This window comes from Amblyomma americanum, chromosome 1 (genome assembly GCF_052857255.1).
Source record: "Amblyomma americanum isolate KBUSLIRL-KWMA chromosome 1, ASM5285725v1, whole genome shotgun sequence".
In the NCBI taxonomy this organism is placed as follows: domain Eukaryota; kingdom Metazoa; phylum Arthropoda; class Arachnida; order Ixodida; family Ixodidae; genus Amblyomma; species Amblyomma americanum.
The window spans coordinates 272,430,558-272,449,611 of NC_135497.1; the positions used below are offsets into that span (position 1 = coordinate 272,430,558).

At 45.9% G+C, this 19,054-nt stretch overlaps 2 protein-coding genes across 16 annotated transcripts in view; one reads left to right on the forward strand and one right to left on the reverse strand.

Annotated features, from left to right (window-relative positions):
* Nucleotides 1–4,697, forward strand: part of LOC144115081 (solute carrier organic anion transporter family member 4A1-like) — a 79,578-nt gene extending 74,881 nt beyond the window's left edge. Inside the window, exon 6 of the mRNA XM_077649221.1 lies at nt 3,871–4,697. The gene's annotated coding sequence lies outside the window, so the exon portion shown is untranslated. The remainder of the gene's footprint in view (nt 1–3,870) is intronic.
* Nucleotides 1–19,054, reverse strand: part of LOC144115083 (uncharacterized) — a 263,914-nt gene that overhangs the window by 118,015 nt on the left and 126,845 nt on the right. The gene's annotated exons all lie outside the window — the stretch shown is intronic.

Here is a 19,054-nt window from a genome sequence, read left to right on the forward strand (position 1 = left end):
GAAAGAAAACGATTACACCCTGTGGCTAGAATAATAACGTCGCCGAACTGAGCGCCATGTGCGCATTTACAAAATGACTTGTAAACGAACCATTAAGAACAAAAACAGCAGGCGAGACTTGCGTGCTTGTTTATTTAGACTGCTGAGGACCTATCTGCAAGTACGAAAACAAAGAGATAAGACTGATCCTGACGGAGAATGGCAACAGCACCACCACTCTGTGGATGAAAAACGTGCTGTTAATGGAAGCAACAATAGCATTTTGGCAATTTGCTCAAAATGTACCCTTTTGCGCATATCTCAGCTGAGAGTACGCGAAGACATGACTGCTGGGGAAATTTTCAGAATGTTGACCCTCTTATAGTTGACATAAGAAAAGGATAAGGCGTACTTCTCCGCCAGTCACTTGGGCGGAGACGACGTGGGCATTCCCATTAGCGGAAGTGATCGTGATGGCAAGGCTGCCTAAGCCGCTACTGGGGCGCATTTCCTCTGACAAAACAATCGCTAAAATTAGGCACTTTTTTGTAATTTCGGCGTTAGACAAAAATATTGCCTTTAAGAATCGTTGCCAGTTTTAAGACTGCTACACGGACCCGAAAAATAACCTTCACAAGCGCTTTGAAATGTAGATGCACAAACCGTGCCAACATTCCAGTCTGACCCCACATCGGTCTCTGATAAAAAAAAATGTTCCTAAAAAGCAGAGGCAGAATAAGACAAAAGCTGTACAGATGCAAATTATGTATATACGTACGCACAAAATCGCAGCGCTGAAAAAGTGAAACACAGACTGAACTTTCTTGCGTTGGGTGAGCAGGGACGCCTCCATATCAAGCCTGTCGCACGGAATTCCTCGTACATGTCCATCCCCAAGTTTAAGCACACGCAAATTTCTCGTAGAATGTCTAATGCAGCCGAAAACCACAGGAGTGCAAACCATTATAAGGCACCAAAGTACACTTGCATTTTGTGTACAACGGCAGCATTAACGCTATCACGTTAGAAGAAGCCATGTGCAGTTGGGATGAAGCCGGCGGAAATCGTCTCTCACTGCAGATACAAGAATTTTCGAGAACTTGAAGCTATGTTTATTGTACTGTACATATTGAATTCACAGCTGCGTCCATTTCTGCCGCAGTGGTTTGTTTACAGTGCTTTCAGGAAATTTTGCAAATGACCTCCCAGAATGATTGCATTGGCCGCTAGATCATTGCTCTCGCAGGTCAGGACCGCAAAGCCCACATTTGGTATTCGCACGTGTGCAGCAATAAGCATGTGTGCACAGGCTTCTCACGATGCTTTCGGTCATGCAGCACGATGCCACGAACTCTTCAACGCTCGATGTTGGGCGAAACGGTGAACCGCTTTTCCTGCAGCTGTAGCCGGCCAGAGATCGCGTCCAGTGGTGCGACTGCGGCTTCATGTTACGCTGACTTGAAGTAAATAAAGAATGGGAACGCTGCAGCAGAGAATTTCATTTGGATAAGTTACAACTGCGGTCCTCAATGCGTCACTGATGATAGGCATTTGCCAAACAAACCACGGCAGCAAACTCATGAAGAGCTCTCCGCGATGGCTACGTTTCGTTGCAATGGCAGTAACAAAAATATTGTGCGTTGTCTGCTTGAGGCTTAGCCCCTGACGCCGCAGGAACTTCCTCAGGAGGCATTGCGCTAACCCACAACCGGCGAAAAAGCGCCGACAGCTATTTCGCCAGATAGGGGCTGCCAAGATGAGCGTCCCCCGTCGAAGCGAGGCCGCTCTTTGCCGTTGCCACTTCGCTGTGTCTTGCGTTCGCAGCGAATAAATGATGAACGAAGCAAATCTACTTGTCTCAACTGAGAACGCATTGTTTGATTGCCATGGAGATCGGCGTCGGAAAGTGCGGGATGTTCGAACAGGTTGGTAATAATCCTTGAAAAAAGTTCACTTTGAAACTATTGAATTGCACAGTTGCACGTAATATGTTGTTCGTTATTTGTTAGTGTTTTTGTTGATGACGACGTAAATAAAAGCACAAAAAAAATTACATTTGCGAGAATTACTACTCTGCATTTCACTTTTCAACCGAAATGACGCTGGGAGCAGCAAACTACCTTCAGAACCTTCCGGTCTCATATTCTAAATCTCTCGCGAGTACGCTCCACAAAGACGCCGCACCCAGCGCGAATAGGAGGCTGCAAAGTTTGCCGTCCCTATTCTAAACCCATCTAGTGTTTTATGAAAGCAAGTGGCTTCCGGCGGTTCTATATCTCATATAGCTTTTAAAATACAACCCGCGAAATCGAAACCGGAACAAGAGGCGAGAAAAGTCTAAATAATTAAATTTAAGTACGCTAGAGCGGATTTGTCACACACCTAAAATTTGATTCTTTAGGTCTCGTAGGCAGATGAGAAGGATATTTTTTATAATATGCTACGCATGGCAACATGATATTGCCAGCAACATCCGCGTGTAAGACTGCATGAATGGCTAATGAAAATTCGCACCGTCGTTGTTGGGTATGACGAGATGGAGGAGCAAGTAGATGGGGAATAGAAAGCGCCTGCACGGGAAGAAAAGTTCTATAAACATCACAGCCCAGCCAATACAAACGGCAGCGCCAATTCTTTCCGTAGCGGCCGGAGAAGAGCCAACGTCTTATTGTTGTCACGGCAACGGCATCCAGGTCATAAAATTCCTTCCTTGAGCAGGATACGAACCACTACTTGCGATAACAAAACAGCTTCATTTCCCAGTGCCTCGGACAATTCTGCCACCGCCACACCCTGCGGCAGTCTCCATGTCTTGTCTGCTTCAGACACCAGATGCGCTGAAGTAGCTAAAAGCGAAACTAACTGGATAGTTCTACATTTTTCTTTGTGTTTTTTAAACGACGGCTAAGAAAATACCAATATCACTAAAATGTAATTTCAAACATAACACATACAAAAAATATAATGCATGCATCAATTGTGTTCACACTTCAATGCGTTTCATGCATTTTGTGCACTGCACGTATTCACGTATCCCCGCAACCTGCGGAGTGGCGCCACCACTGCTGCCAGTAGACGTGGCAATTCATCTCACACACGGCCATTGCTACGTTCCTCGAGCGTCAACGTCGCAAAACACGACGCTGGTTTGGTGCACGGTTTCGCGGACAGTTCGTGAGCATTCAGGACTTGTGCCTGCGCTTTCATCTTCAGCGAAGTCTTCGGTACGCCAAACCCATTCCCGCCCAGGCTTACGCTGTCGACACTGCCATGGTCTCGACTGGGTCCGGCACGAACGCTGCATTCACGCCGCTGAGCGACAGTTCTTCGGCAGACCTATCGTACAAGCGGGAGCAGAGGCTAGTAGCGGCGATCTCACCGCCGTTGCGCAAGCTTCTCATCCAGACAGCCCAGTACGCTAGCAAGTGTGCCCACGACTCCATCCTGAAGAATGCATTCGTCTTCTGCGACGGCGCACAGCAGCGGAGCACTACCAGGCACTGCGCTTCCGCAGCTGCTTCAGCAGGCTTCATCCACTACTCCGTGATGCTATCCGCGGTCGTCTTGGAGCCGCCGCACCATAAGACGGTAAAGCAGGCTGGCAAGGCACGCGGTTGACTATCACCCCGATCAATTACGAAGTATACGCCCTGCATATATGCCTATCGCGTTTTCCAGGAAGCCTAGTATACGTAGTATTCGTAATGCGTACGTGTTCTGTTCGTATGTGCTGTATTACTTGGGTTTTTGTCCAGGTTCTTGGGGGTTTCAACGTTTATGTTACATGTTTTATGCGTGTGTGTTTTATTTAGAAAAAAAAAAGTTCTGTTTGACGTCAAAGCTGTGTGTATGTGCGTTTTATTTTTCGACTTTGTTTTTTTTTTTTTCAAGGGAAGCTCCCGCGCTTCTTGCTTCTCGAAGTCTGCGGCGCTCCATGCAAGCCAAGCCGCCCGTCCAGGCGTACGCTGTCAAGGCTCCCATGGCCAACAGGAACGCCATGGCTCGTGCCCAGGCTGGGGCCATCACGACCGTCGCATTGACGCCGCCCAGCGACAGCGCCTCACCAGACTCTTCCTGCCAGCTGGCACAGGTGCTGTAGCCGTGATCCCACTTCCCACGTGCCAGCTGGCCATCCAGACAGCCCAGTACGCTAGCAAGTGTGCCCACGACTCCATCCCGAAGACTGCTGCGCTCCTCTGCGACGGCACAACGGTAGAACACCACCAGGCACTGCAAGGACGGTTCTGGGCAAGGAGCTGCTCGCGGCGTTATGACCGAGAATCGCGTGGTGTTCTCCGTTGTTGCCTTGAGCCTGGCCGCCGTGCAACCGCTGTTCCATGACCCAGTCTAGGCGGCTGGGCATAGTGTCCGAAGGCGGTGGCGCAAGATCGCGGCCTGCAGCGTTTCTGGCGTCGCCCATCTCGGTGATCATGGAGGCTGCTCGACACTCGGGCATCAAGGACGTCGAGTACGATAGGCGCGCTGGAAACGAACATTTTGCGATTTACTTCCGACGATGCGTGTAGATTGTTAGTGCCCCACCGCTCGTGGGAAGAACATTGGCAAGGCATAAAATTTTCCTTGCTTAATTTTGATTGCACTGTATGACGTGTATTGTTTTGCTGTTTTTTACTGTTGTAGTTCGGTGATTCGCATAATTATGTTAATGTTTGTAGCTATATATTTTCTGATTTAATAAACGTTCAGTTTGTAGTGAACGCTGTGTCTATGGATTTCTTTTCCGATCTCGTTTTTTACCTTTGACCTGCACTAGTTCTGTTCTGCAGTGGCCTCGTGGTAGAGCATTTGCCTCGCATTCGAGAAGTGCTGGGCCCCATCGTCGGTGCCGTAGTGCACCGACCGGTTTTGTTAATGGGTAAAAGAGTTCTCCCGTCCTGATGCTCGTCTTTTCCGGGGTGAAATGCATCTGAAGGTTTTCGACCCTGGCCATAAGTTACAGCCCTCGGCTCGGCTGCGGGAGGTGGTAATTTTGACTCCCATTGTCGGCCCGCCGGGGTGAATGGCGTATGAAAGAAGCCTGCGCCTTCAAATCTCGAAAAGGGCCGCAAGTGGGCTTTTCATTTTCAGCGCGAGGCGAATATAAGGAAGGAAGGCCTCAGACGTTGCTGGCACATACCCACTACGGGGGAGTGGCCAAGACACAGGCGGTTAATTACTGGATACAGGAAATTTTTGACGGGAAAAGCAATGGAAATAGTATGTAGTCTGATAGATTGGAAGAGGGAAGGAAAGGGGTCCAGTTAACTTGGAGATCGAAGACGGGACAATTGCTTAATGTGCATAATAGTACACAATGCCTGTAATGTTGCAATGTCTTACTGACAGAGATCAGGAAAAAGAAATTAGAATGGGAGTCGCTGCGTTTCTTGAAGAAAATTTTGCACAGCAGAGCGCACACTCCTGTCGCTTCGTCCAAGCAAAGAAGCGCCAATGGAAAGAACAACCGCGGAAGACACAGGCAAGCCCAGTTGATGAAATGGAATTTGCAAAAGACGCTTCCTCAAATGAGAAAAGCGGCGGCAGAACAGCAGGAAGTGATCTATTGTCTCAGGTTCGGCACAAAAAGGGCACAGTGGGGAAGCTGCCAGGCCAGATCTGTGAAGGTAGAAATTTAGAAGGGGAACCCGGCAACGCAAGCGCGTGAAAGAGACCTCTAGCCTGCGTGAGCGCCAGTCTTTGCTACTCCAAGGATGCAGAAGATGCTGATATTCGGGAGACGATGTAAGAGCCGAGGCAGCAAATTCCTGAAATATCGTGTAGCTGCGAAACCTCACCGCAGCTGTATATGCACACGATGGTAGGACAGCAACAATTGGGCCGCTGAGAGAGGCTCTTGCTAAGGAATCTGCAACCTCATTTAAGTGAAAGCCCATGTGACCTGGTACCCAAAGCAACCTTACCGAATTTAGATGCAGCGGAATCAGGAACTTAAAGAGGCGTAATGGCCGAGAGTCAGTGGGCGAATATAAGTTGTGACGACACCCGTCAGGTTGATTGCAACGGTTTCGTCGTCGTAATTTTTCCGTTGGCTAAACGGAAAATTTAAAAATTAGTTTTGGGGAAAGGAAATGGCGCAGTACGTCTCGCATATCGGCCGACATCCGAGCCGCGCCGTAAGGAAAAAGGTAAAGGAGGGAGTGAATGAAGGGGTGCCGTAGTGGAGGGCTATGGCATAACTTCGACCACCTGAGGATCTTTAACGTGCACTGACATCGCACAGCACAAGCTGCCTTAGCAATTCGCCTCCCTCTAAACGCAGCCATCGCGGTCGGGAACGAAGCAGCCGACGCCGCCGCCCGCGCGCTCTCTCTCCGGGCGTTTCCCTCGGGACCCGACGATGACCAGGACTCCGATTTCAATCCGGTTTACACTTTTAAGGAAATATGCGATTACTACAAATCCACCCACCAAACTCTTCCCACTCCTTGCAAAGGGCTGGGGAAGGCCAACGAGCGGGTACTCCTGCGCCTGCTCACTAACACGATGCTGTGCCCGGCAACTCTAAAGCATTTCAATCCTCAATTCGACGGGCGGTGCTCACACTGTGGGGAGGTGTCGGACACCTACCACATGGTGTGGGCCTGCCAGCAGACCCCATCCCTACCCCCTATCCCAAACCCCACCCGAGAGGACTGGGAGGCGACCCTGTCCGGCTGCTGCACCCTCCAGGCCCAAAGGGCCTTAACGCGCGTGCCCGGGCTGCGGCAACCGCCAATGGGGTGCCTGACTAGGCATCCCCACCTAGTGGTTGTAAGGGCGTGACCCTTCAGGTCACGGACCTCAACACCTCTCTCTATAATTAATAAATGTTTTTACCACCACCACCACCGACCCCAGGAATTCCGGATCAGTAGCCGAGCGCTCTCACCACTGAGCCATCGCGGTTGGTGTTTGTTAAACAGGTAAAATGAGATTCAGTGTGCGTGAGGGAGAGAGTGCGTGTGAGAGAGTGCGCATGTTGTGCGTGGGCACGCACGCACGCATGCGTGTTCTTGAATATGTATGTGTTACTATACATGCCTTATAGAGGAGCGACATATTAGCTGCGATCGGTGCTCTGACGAACAGATAATTATCGCCGACAGCCTCGACTGGTTCGCGTCAAAGGCGAGAGCACATTTCGAAGTATGTGAGACGCGCACCGAACCGAAGTGCAAGCGTTTCTCGTTTTTGTCCAAAAGCGCGATAAATAATTAGAACGGGGTTCGCATCTTAGCTGAGGCGGTCTGAATCCTCATAAACAATCCATTGGAGCGCCAGATTTTACTAATATGCACTCCGGCACACCAGCCCTCAGGGGAAATGAAGGAGCCAGCGAGCTCGCAAAACGACGTATACCTTTCCGGGCAATCTCAGACCCCCTCCTTGAACAGAACACTTATCGTCAGGAAAAAATAGGATGACCACCTACCGAGAAATCACACAGTGCTATAATTAATTATGTAGGAATGCTCAGATGCGGACCCCAAACTCAGTAAAAAGGAGGAGTCGATCTGGCGCAAATTGCAGGTTGACGCCTACCCAAATCCGCTAGAACTTGGTAAAGTCTACCCAGGCCAATCTGAAGCTAAATGCAAGCATAGTGAAAGCCTGGCAAGCGTGGTCCATTTGCTATGCACGTGTCCATAGATATCAGATGGCACAGAACAGGCACCTGAGAGGCTATGACGAGCAGCTAACAGCTAGACGCTCAACGGGCGATCGCCAAAAGACATCAGGCAGCATGTTGCAAGTTGCGCGTCCGCGCCGTCGGTGCCGCCCCGGTCGAAACGACTGCAGCGATCTTTGTAGCGGCGGAAAACGCTGCTGATGTTATGCTTAATAAAAGTAACATTTCTTGACCATGACAGACAATAAAAACATGCTCAAGAAATAAATTATAAGTAGTCATAAGAATAAAAAATAAGACATCAAAGAAATGGTTTGCGAAGATGACGCATCGCTTCCGCGCCGCTAGTGTCGGCGCGAGCAGGGCAGCTGCAGACGACTGCGCGAGCGAAAGTAGGAGAAACTAAACTTCACGTTTCCGACGCTGCCGACGCGACGTACACACGGGAGCAGCGCAAACTCGCACTGTTGCGCAAAGTGGTGCAGCACATCCGGCAACAGTGGACAACGCTTTTTCAGACTTCCTGCCCGCCACAGGTATTTATGAATTGACTGCCTATTATGTCCCTCTTTGCGTAACAAGTTCACGAAACCGTTAGCGTCCTTCGGGCCTTTGTTTTGGTCGCTGTTCACAGTTTCGATTTGAAATCGGTGATGGAATACAACGAATTTCCCCTGGTGTGTTTTACTGCAGCGGCTTTAATTGATTTTGCAAGGCGCGTGTGATAAAATAAGGCGCCGTGCTGCACAGTCTGAGATAGCCCGACAATCTTATGCATGGAAGCGTTGGTTACTTTGCTTGTTTACATTTGTGTGTGTGTTCCTCACTGCCTAGCTTAATCTGAAGTATCTTACTGCCTTTAAAGAGCTAATCCCCTCAGGTGTTCGTGTCCTGAAAGCCTAATTTGTATATGGTGATTCCAACTTGCGCACCCTATAACGTCGCCAGAGGAGGGGTCCAATATTAGTCTTCAGTTTGGTTAATTTTTTTCGGAATTTAGTACTTGCAAATATACATAATACGTGCGTGTTTTCTGCAGCCGCGGTCTGATCGTCACATCCAAAATTATCGCGCAGGCCTCACTAACGCCAGAAGGTTGGCGCGGCGCGCTGAAAGCCGAAATTAAGCGCACCGTGAGTTGCATACAGAAAGGCCGTTGGAGTTGTTTTTTTAGGTGTTTCGTATTGGCGCAGCTCCAGCTACCGCTTTCACATGGTACAACCTGCCGCCTGCTCTAAGCATTGTAACTTTCCCTGAACTCTCCGAGCCGGCTGTCCCTGACGCTTCTCGTTATCAGCGCGCACGATCGACCATATACTGGAGGTCACCGCACTCTCCGCAGTATTCTTATCTCGTGACGTCTCTCTTATCTCGTGCCTTGTTGTCATGTCTGCTTTCCTGAGCTCTCAGAAACTGTTTCCCCTAGTTCGTCATGGCTTGTTCGCAGTTTCGCGGCGCTTCCGCCGGTGGGGTGAAGGGGAGGCCCAGGGCGCTTCGGGATCTTTATGGGAGAGGCAGCGCCTTTTGCGCCCCCCCCTTTTTTTTTGTCTGTACCCATCTTATCGTTCCCTCCCCATTACTTTTTTTTTCAAACACACACTGTAAAGCTAGTTTAAGAAAAGTACGCCTAAGCATTGAAACACCTGGTTTCAAGCCTCCTACAGTGTATTTGTTCTTTTTCAACAGGTGCTATCCCAAGCACACCCATCAGATCGAGTGCCCAAAACAGCACCATGGGACTCTCACTCTATTATATGATGGTAAGTGCACCAACAAAACAGGAGAATTTATTGCAAAATGCTCTTCTTCCATTTGCATAAAAAACTGCGGACCGGTCAACTTGATATTTTTGTGATGGATACTGACAGGTCTATAAGTCTATAAGTTTAACTTTAATGCAAAAATTATTTCTTGACACTATTTCCATAATTCATGCATTTCATGAAATGTACACATTGTTCAGACACAGCGCTGTAAATTCAAAGTTCTTAATTTGCTGATAATGCAACACATATAGAGCACTGGTGATGCCAGTTGTGTCGCAGCCATGTTTACATGAATGTCAGTCGTCAACTTTCTGGCATAGTGGATGAGAGAAATGCACAAGAACAGCGTAGCTATCGCGTTAAACTGCCAGACAGGCAGATTGAGAAGGGAAAGTCCAGTTCAGTAGTGAATGAAAACAGGTGATGCATAGGCAGTTGAATTGTAGAGAGGCATTCCTCCCCCTGCCACCTGCACTTGTTACAACACTCCCCAGCTAGAGCTAAGAAAAGCAGCCTAAGCTGAAGGTGGGTGTGGCATGCCTCTCTACAGTCTGCATTGCACATAGCACCACCAGATTTGATGTCGTGCGTGTAAATGAATGCGCAGCAGCTGAACGAGACACATGAGAAAATACAATGTGTCACAGTCGCATTTTTGTAAATTTCTCTTATATAGCTGAGCAGGAACTAATACAAAATCCAATAAATTGCAAGAGTTGTATCCTTATTTTCTTTAGATGTATGTTTGTTTTCTTTCATATTTTCTTGCAGCTGAAGCTGGCCCAGTGGCCTCAGTGGTGCCAGAAAGGGCAGCGTTAGACAGGCAATGGTGACACCTGCACCGGTAACACCAAAAAGAAGAGGGAGGAGAAGACATCTGCATGCACACCTCAAATCCTTAATCGGACTAAGAGCCTCGAAGCGACAGATACAGAAAAGCACTTGGCCGGATTAAAAAAAAGGCACAAGAGAAGGCGAGTAAGACATCAGGAGGCTCTAAACGAGCTTTAACCGCATTTGCTACAAGACGTTTTCTTCAGATCAGGCTCTGCTCTCTTTCAAAATCCAAAGAGCACTGATAAAAAGAAATAAAGTAATTTGCTCTCAGTATGTTCTTTCATTCCCCAAAATCTTATAGATTATTCAGAGAAATGCTTCATTTGCCACATGTGACAATGCTGAGGCGCTGCCTGGCAGACATCCCAATGAAACCTGGTATCACTCCAGGTGCCATGAATGCATTAGAATCAATAACAAAAGATTGGCCACTGCAAAACAAAGCATATTTCTTTTACTCAGTGTAATAGCCTTGAAAAGAGATTTGATGTGTGATCAATCAGAAGATATTGTAATTGGTTTCATAGATGATGGGAATACAACAACATCTCGTATGGCAAACACAGCTCTTGTTATGGCAGCATCTGGCATATCAAGAGCTTGGATTCAGGCAGTAGGCTTTGTGGCAGCCCACAAAGAATCGTCAGCTCTTGCAACATGCAGGCTGCTATTAGATTTAAATCAGTGCCTTGAAACAAAAAGGTCATTTGGTGACAGCAGTCATCTGTGATCAAGAGTCGAACGATGTCAGCCTGCCAACAATGTTCATACATCCTGTCCACGAGCTATATTGGAACACACCAACTGAACACTTTAAAAACACATTGGCAAAGAAGCTAAAGAACAACGCATTTGCAGGATGCCCTTCGCTGACATGAGAGTTAAGTATGCCACACAAGTGTTCAGGAAGTCCGTGTCTGTGGCACTTCTCACTCTCATCACCATTCAGGGGCTTCCTGTTGATGCCAAATTTACAGCAGAGTTTGCGGAAAGGGCAGGTAACTTTTTGACAGCCTGAACAGTTCATCCCTGAAATAGCCATGCAAAAGGTTGTGGTACGCAGTGTTTGAGGGCTTCAAACACCATGTCTTCTTTGGGTATCCCGTTAAATAGGATTGCCCAATGGTGTTTTGGTTGCCCTCTGGACAAGCATCCGCACTCCATCAAAGGTTGGCAGATTACAATCAAAGCCTTGCTCCTGCCGTAGACTATCTAAAAGGAATTGAATTTACTCATCATTTCACTTGTTAATGGCTTCAAGAGCCTTTGCACACCTTTTGAGCAATTATTCGTAAAAAAAAAGGGGTGTAATGAGACACTCAATCTGCACCAATCTGTCGCCACTCTAAAACATATCTGGATTGGCCTTTTTGAAGGAGACTGCGAAGTGATTACAAATGCATTCTTCATCAGCTTGGAGATTGTTTCCACATTCTTGTCACGAACCAGCGCACCAACCACAGGCCACAGCAGGCTGCAAGGCTCCAATTCATATAAAGTGCAATGGTCTTCACAACATGCCCCTCATAAAGTATAGGGAAATGTTGTGTACCGTGTCGCTAGCACTCTTGTGAAGAGATTTCTTGATCTGAGGGTCTGCCGCAACCTCTGAAGAATGTCTATATTATATAAAGAAACTTAGCAGAAAAAGTCCATTGGTTCCAACTGGAATTATTCCAATTGGGGCCAGTTCAAACACCAATTGGTTCCAACTGGAACCAGTTATATCTTTTTCCTAAGACCACTGGGGAACATTCTGCCTTGCGCCAACAATTTAGAGGGAAATTAATTGCAGAGTGTTAGGGAAGTGAAGCCGAGCAAACACACAAGGAACATAAGCTCAACACATATCCATAGAACACACATTTACTTCCACTTGTATACTCCATTAATGGGACTCACCTGCTGAAGCCAGTGACACTTGTCTATTGAGCAAAATTATTTCATATACTCACGCCCGTGGTGGTGGTGGAAATGATGAAAACAATTCAGCAGGTAAAGCCGCTAATATCTTTCTAACAGAAACCTTTTTAGTTCACTGTTGCATGTGAATAATGAGCACTATGTAGCTATGACACCGACCACCTCAAACCTCTGTAGCCCACTGGAATGTCCAATAGGAATCTCAAGAACCAATTCGAGATATACAGTTGAACAAGCTGCAGCCAACTGTAACCCGGTGACTACAACTGGTTCCAGCTAACATCAGTAGCCTACACCAGCAGGACAAGCTGCTGCTAATTAGAACCCAGTAAGTCCAATTGGTTTCAGTTAATGCCACTTGGCAAGACTAGTTGGACAAGCTGCTGCCACTTGAAACCCAGTAACTCCAATTGGTTCCACTTGACACCAGTTGGAATTCCAGTTGGAACCAATGGACTGTTTCAGCTGATAATTGATTCCCTCATCAGACAAGAATTCATGTAGTGTGCCCACATACCAAATGTGTGTAATAATCTGGTTGAAAGCATGGCAAACTGGGAAGGTATTTTCTGTTCCGCAGGCCGCCGCTTGAAATTTTTAAAATTAAGCTGCCACACAAGTCTGCATGGGTACATCATATTCGTGAACAGAAGCATAGATACAAAGTTAAAACAGAGTGCTCCCACCAGAAAGAAGCGTAAATTAACTGTTGATATTCATGATGCATTGTGTTAGCATATGAATAAAATATTCGGTTTTTTATTTCTGCCTACTGCTTATGTGCGCTCTCTTGAATTTTTGTTGTTATTTATTTTATGTTTATAGTTTATATATTTGTTTATTTATAATTCTGCTCTGGTTTCACATATACGGCACTGATTGCTTTTGCTGCGTACTTCTTTTTACAAACTCCAGGCTGTTTTTTGGAAACCTTGTGTGCCTTGTTAGTCTGAGCATTGCTATGACCAGGGGTTTTGATTTAACTTATTGTTGGCAAATGCTAACAGCTTAAAAAAGGTGCCAGAGAACACCGTGCTGCTTCCTTTTCTTGCTGTTCAAGCAAATAGCCATACATCCTCTCAAGAAATGCAAGAATTCTATTAAGAATGACTGGCTGTATACTGAAATCAATCTCTATGAGCTGTTATATCATGATTAGTGCAAAAATAAAGTTGTGAAACCTAATGTTGAGACATGCATGCCTTCAGCTGCTCAAAAAATCCAAAAAGTGCTCTGCAGAACCCAAGGCTTTTGTGGTATACAATATGCCAACCACTGGTCATGACTGTTGCACTGTATTGTGCTGTTGGGAAAATTAGCTATGTCTGGAATCCACAGGCAGCAAAAACACACTGGATCATGTGTCCAGCTCTGGAACAATTAAGAAAGGTGTGCGCATAAGATATGACTTGGCTGATGTGGGAAACAAACAGCGTGGGAAACAAGCATGCTCAAACTATGGTGAAGTGCTATTGAAAGCGGCTGTATTAGCGATTTATTTAATTATTTATTTGGACATACTGCAGCCCCTACAGAGGCTATTACAGCAGTGGAGGTATACATTCAAATCAAAAGACATGGTAGTAAAAATTAAAACACCAAAGTTGAAAACATAGGGAACACTACACCAATTGGGAGCATTGGTACAGTAAATAGATTATAAATCAGCTATGACCTGTATAAATCTGTCTATCGAGAGGAAACCCAATGGACCGGGCAGTGTATTCCGATGTTCAATAGTGCACAGAAAAAAACTGAGTTTAAACACATTAGTGCGAGTAGTGTAAGGTGAAAGATTAAGATTATGATAACTTCTTGTTGATGGTGCTATATCGCACTCATGATGTACCTGTCGCTTGAGAGTCGGTATTGCAAATGAATGACACAGTGTGGAAATTTCAACGATTCTAGTTGCTGGGAGGGGGGGGGGGGGGGGGGGGGGATTGGCGAGGGTAGTTATTTGTAATGACTGAAGGCAGATGAGGGTAAAAAATTATGGCGATATCTATTACATATCAAGGGAACTGATTTCTTTTGGATGGACTTAGATTTCCTAATCTCTGTTACCTTCATAATCTCTGTTACCATCCCCACAAAGAAAGCATAGATAAGAATTGGACAGATTAGGGTTTTATACATTAGTAACCTGGTTTCCTTTGGAGCCGCAGTAATGTTCGTCTATGACATCCTAATTTCTTTAGGGCTCTATTACAAATGAAGTCAGTGTGTTTGGACTATGATAAGTGGGAGGTAAAAATAACTCCTAGATGCTTGTACCCGGACACCCTTCGAAGGGGTATATTATGAAAAGATTAATCAAAAATTGATGAAGAGGAACTAGTACTGAATGTCATGACAACTGACAACAGATTTACAGCAGGTAATATTCATCTACCAACTTCCACACCACCTACAGAAGCTAGAAAATGATTCATTAATGTGAGAATGATCATCTCAAGTGTGAATGATGTCATATAAAACAGAATCACAAGAATGCATGCAAATGTTCGATGTGATTTTCCAAGGCATGTTGTTCATATACAATAGAAATAATGAAGGTCGTAAGACCGAGCTTTGTGGAACACCAGATGTTACGGGGGCGACGAAGGACTGGGCTGAACTGTAGTTAACAAACTGAAAGCGCTGACAGAGGAAATTAGAGATCCAGATTACTAAGGCTGATCTCTTACAATATAAGATTTAATTTGATCATCAACTTAGAATGAATCACAGTGTCAAGAGCTTTTGAAAAATCAATGAAAAGCGTGCCAATTTGACCACCACAGTACAAATTATGAGAAATGTCGTGCAGGAATTCTGATAATTGGGTAGATGTGCTAAAACCTCTCCTGAAGCAATGATGAACATTAGATAAAATGTTATTCGATTCAATAAATCGTACGATGTGTGTATGGATGATATGCTCAAGCATTCTGCATAATGACGTAATAAGCGAGATAGGCTTGTAGTTTTCAAAATGTTGCTTATTGCCTGACTTAAATAAAGGCAGAACTTTTGCAAATTTTCAGGACTTGGGTCAAATACTAGAACTAAAAGATTTAATAACAAGAATATGTTGATAACGAGATGCCCATAATGAATATTTAATGAGCAATGCATTGCAGATTCCATCAGGCCCGCTTAATTTCTTGACATCAAAATTCAGTATCATATTCACATCGTTCTCCAAGGAAACTGTCAGGTCAATTGAAGCTGATTAGGCATACAGGAATGATAGACTAAACTGTGATGTTGAAAAAGATACTGAAAGAATGAATTAAAAGCGTCTGAAATGCTCTTGCAACTCAGAATTAAATGGTAATTAAAAATAAATTAATACGAAGGGGTATCTAAGAAAGGATCGTGGGCCAAAATTTTGTTGGGTTGCTGATTGGTAAATTTTGCAGCAAATTTCTTCCTTAATTTGTAACATATGCGGTATCATGTCTCGAAGCAACACATGGGCTATGAAGGACATAGCAGTTGTCGCATGTTCTATTGGACTGTGTGGGGTCTCAACATGCGAGGACACTGTGCAGTACACGGGCCGCTTGCAATTTACCATTTAGTAAATCACCCAACATTGTGGCAGATGCAATACTATTTGGGTTAACCCCGGTGTGTCATCACTGCAAACTGAATTAATGACCCTGGTTATTGCTCTTGTACGCCAGCAATCGCCAAAAGTGTTCTGCAAATTTTCAGAAAGTCATTTCCTCAACCTGCCTTGGTAATATTTTTCCTGCGCTTTGTATCTACAAAAAACAAGTAACCTGAATAGGGTGTAGCAATAAGCAGCACCCTAAACAATGCAAGCTTGCAACTTCACCAAGATGAACTTCTCTTGGTGTCTGTATAATAAGCTATAGCACTGCAGCATATTGTGTTGTCTTTGGTCTACTTATGCACTGTGAATTTTTTTTTCAAGAGTCAAAGGTTGAAATCTTTCACTCGCTCTCTGTCTGTGTATACTCATTGCCACACATCGATATATTTCAATACATGTGAAATATTTTACTTCATTGCTATTTATTGAATCTTCACAGAGTTATTGTGTATAAACATATATTGATTGATGTCACATTTGCTTATATATAAAATACTTACCTTGATAGTACGGTATCTTGTTGAAGCATACTGCCTTTTTTGCATTTTGATTGTTTAGCGTGGCGGTCACTAATATTGCCATGCCCCCGTAGTTCCGTACACTCACTCATGAGTGCACTCATATCGCCTCACTCACACTCACGTTTATGAGGGTAAGTGAATGTGAGTGTTGGTTGTCTTGAGTGTGAGTGCAAGTGAGTTGCGAGTGTGATTGGACGTGAGTGGTGGGTGCGAGTGAATGGATGTGAGTATGGGTGGTCATGAGGGTGAGTAGAGATGACTGGTGAGTGTAGATGAGCTATGAGTGAATGTGAGTGGTTGTAAGTGGGCTTGAGTGCCGAGTGGATGTGAGTGGTGGGTGGACGTGACAGCGAAGTTGGTCGCATGTATTTCATGATGACAGTATCCGCTCAGCTATCTTCATGTTGTTGACAGCGGAGGGAAGCAATATTCACTACCAAGGGCGCTCGAGCAGCATAAGGCATCATGCCGATGTCTTTGGACTACCGAAACAGAGGAGTCTGCTGGCACAGGAACGGGACCTTTCGTTGCTGTTCGCAATTTAGTTCACGGTTGCCATGGGCACTGGCCTTTTGCGGGTCCAATGAGCAACTACGAGTTTTATCAGATCCTTTGAACGAATTTCAATTGCCGCTGCTGAAAAGGTGGGTGTGTGTTGTCACGCTTCCCACACAGTCATACACGCAGAGTTGCAATGCTTGCTTCTCAAACAACAACTGTCCGGTTTTTGGCAATAACGAGCGTAAGGTGGATCTCGAACACTGCAGTGGACGCTATGTTTTTTTCTGTGCCCGGGTGTGCACATTGTGAGCTCTGCTCCGGCTGTATTCTTTTAATTGGGCCGGACACACGCGAAAAGCATACCGACTTGGCCCAGCTCTTGAAATGCACCAGCTCGGCTCAAGCCCGGAAACAAAGCAAAAGCCAAGTGTGCTTTTGAGTAATACAGGAGGTTCTTGTGTCTATCATGCACTTGAAGGAACCCTGCGTCACAAATCACCCTTGTGGTTTTTATGTTTTGGATGCATAGCTTTAGACATGGTACCACCTTTGATGCCCAGGAGATATCCAAAATGGTAATATTTAATGCTTTAATCTGTGCCAGAAATGATTGTTTCGTGCTGATGGTCATGGAATCTTGCGGCGATTTTCAGCAGTGGATACGAGGTGGCAACCAATCTGGCCGCACCCTTTTGATAGGTTTGATGTACAGTTCCAACTGAAGTCTTATATACTCCGAAAAGGTATCTGAAATAGAATGTATCTCAGTACTGTCAATTTTCCACTTGAGAAAAAATTGCAAAAAAGGCAGTACGAGCGAATGAAAGCTCATAAGAATCAAGCCAGGGCAAGTTTTTGTTTCACCTAAACGTATCATGAAGTCGAGTTCTACTCTTCAAAGTGCCAATACTGAGAAGCAGTGAAGAAAAAATCGTTTGACAGACATCATAGCCAAAAATGTGAAGAGAACGGGAAACTGAGGGCTGGGGTGGTTGGGGTGGCCTACAAGTCGTCTCGGTGAAAACAAGACCGCTTGTTGAGTCGTTGACAAGCACGCTAAGGCTTTCCCTCTCTAGTTCACTCAGTGAGTGTCAAGAAACCATCTGCTTACCTCTACCATACATTCCTCTGTCGATGTTACACGTTAAAGTGAAAGCTACAGCTCTATATTATCTTTTATATTTTGCAATTCTATCACATTGAAATACATGTTTTATCATTCCTCATTTTTGCGCCCCGTTTTGGCCATAGGGGCCTAGGTGAGAGGATGTTTGGGGGGGGGGGGGGGGGACGCTGCGCTGATACTTGTCTCGCACTCATTGAGAACTCTGCACACGTTTATCGACACCATTCAAAAACGTGTCCGAGCACCTTAGCTGCTGACGCTAAACAGGCACTCAATGTCTCAGCAGCAAGCGCGGTAGCACACTTGCGTAGCATTGGTTCGGGACATGGAATTGCATAAGTGACCTCTTTCTTCAAGCACTTAAACTGTGAAGATTGTACAAACTGTCCAGCAGAGCCTGGGCAGCTCCCCCCCCCCTCCCCCCCCCCCCCCCCCCATCTTTGACTCAGGCTATGCCAGGGGAGCCACAAGCGCAGTTTTCCGCGGGCAGTAAATCCCTCATCCTCTCCGTTGTCAGCAAACAAGAATATAGTGAGTATGAATGAGTGGTTGTGAGAGCGAGTGGTCATGAGTGCGAGTGTGAGTGGTTGTCAGTAAGCCTGGTCATGCGAGTATGAGTGGTAGTCTGTGAGTGGTCATGAGTGTGAGTGAGTGTTAGTTTTTGTGAGGGGACATGAATGTGAGAGAGTGGATGCGAGTGCAAGTCGCCGTGAGTGTGATTGAGCCACCTCTCATGGTGCCGAGGTAAGCATGCCACTGATGCCAAAATCACCACTTCTATACATCCATTGCGAATACTTGTGTTTTCTTTAATGAACTACCGTTTGCACAGAACTGCTTACACTTTTGCTTCTCGAGCGAGCGCCCTAACCGGCTGTCATGCAGTCGCGCCGCTCGCCACCGCCATGCTACCTCACCAGAACGTCGAAATACACGCAGCACACAACGCAAGTACATAGGAAATTGTGCGGAAAAGCAGCGCAAAAACAGTTAATCACCAGTATGTGTGTACGAAGCTTAAATCCAGCTAACGCCCGCCAGCACCACAAACGCGCGAGCCACCGACTGCGAACAGCTGGCCGAACGCATGCCGCCATATTGGATTTCTGGATTGGCTTGTTTGAGCTCGTCTCAGGGAGTTTTGAGCAATCAGTTCGTTTACCA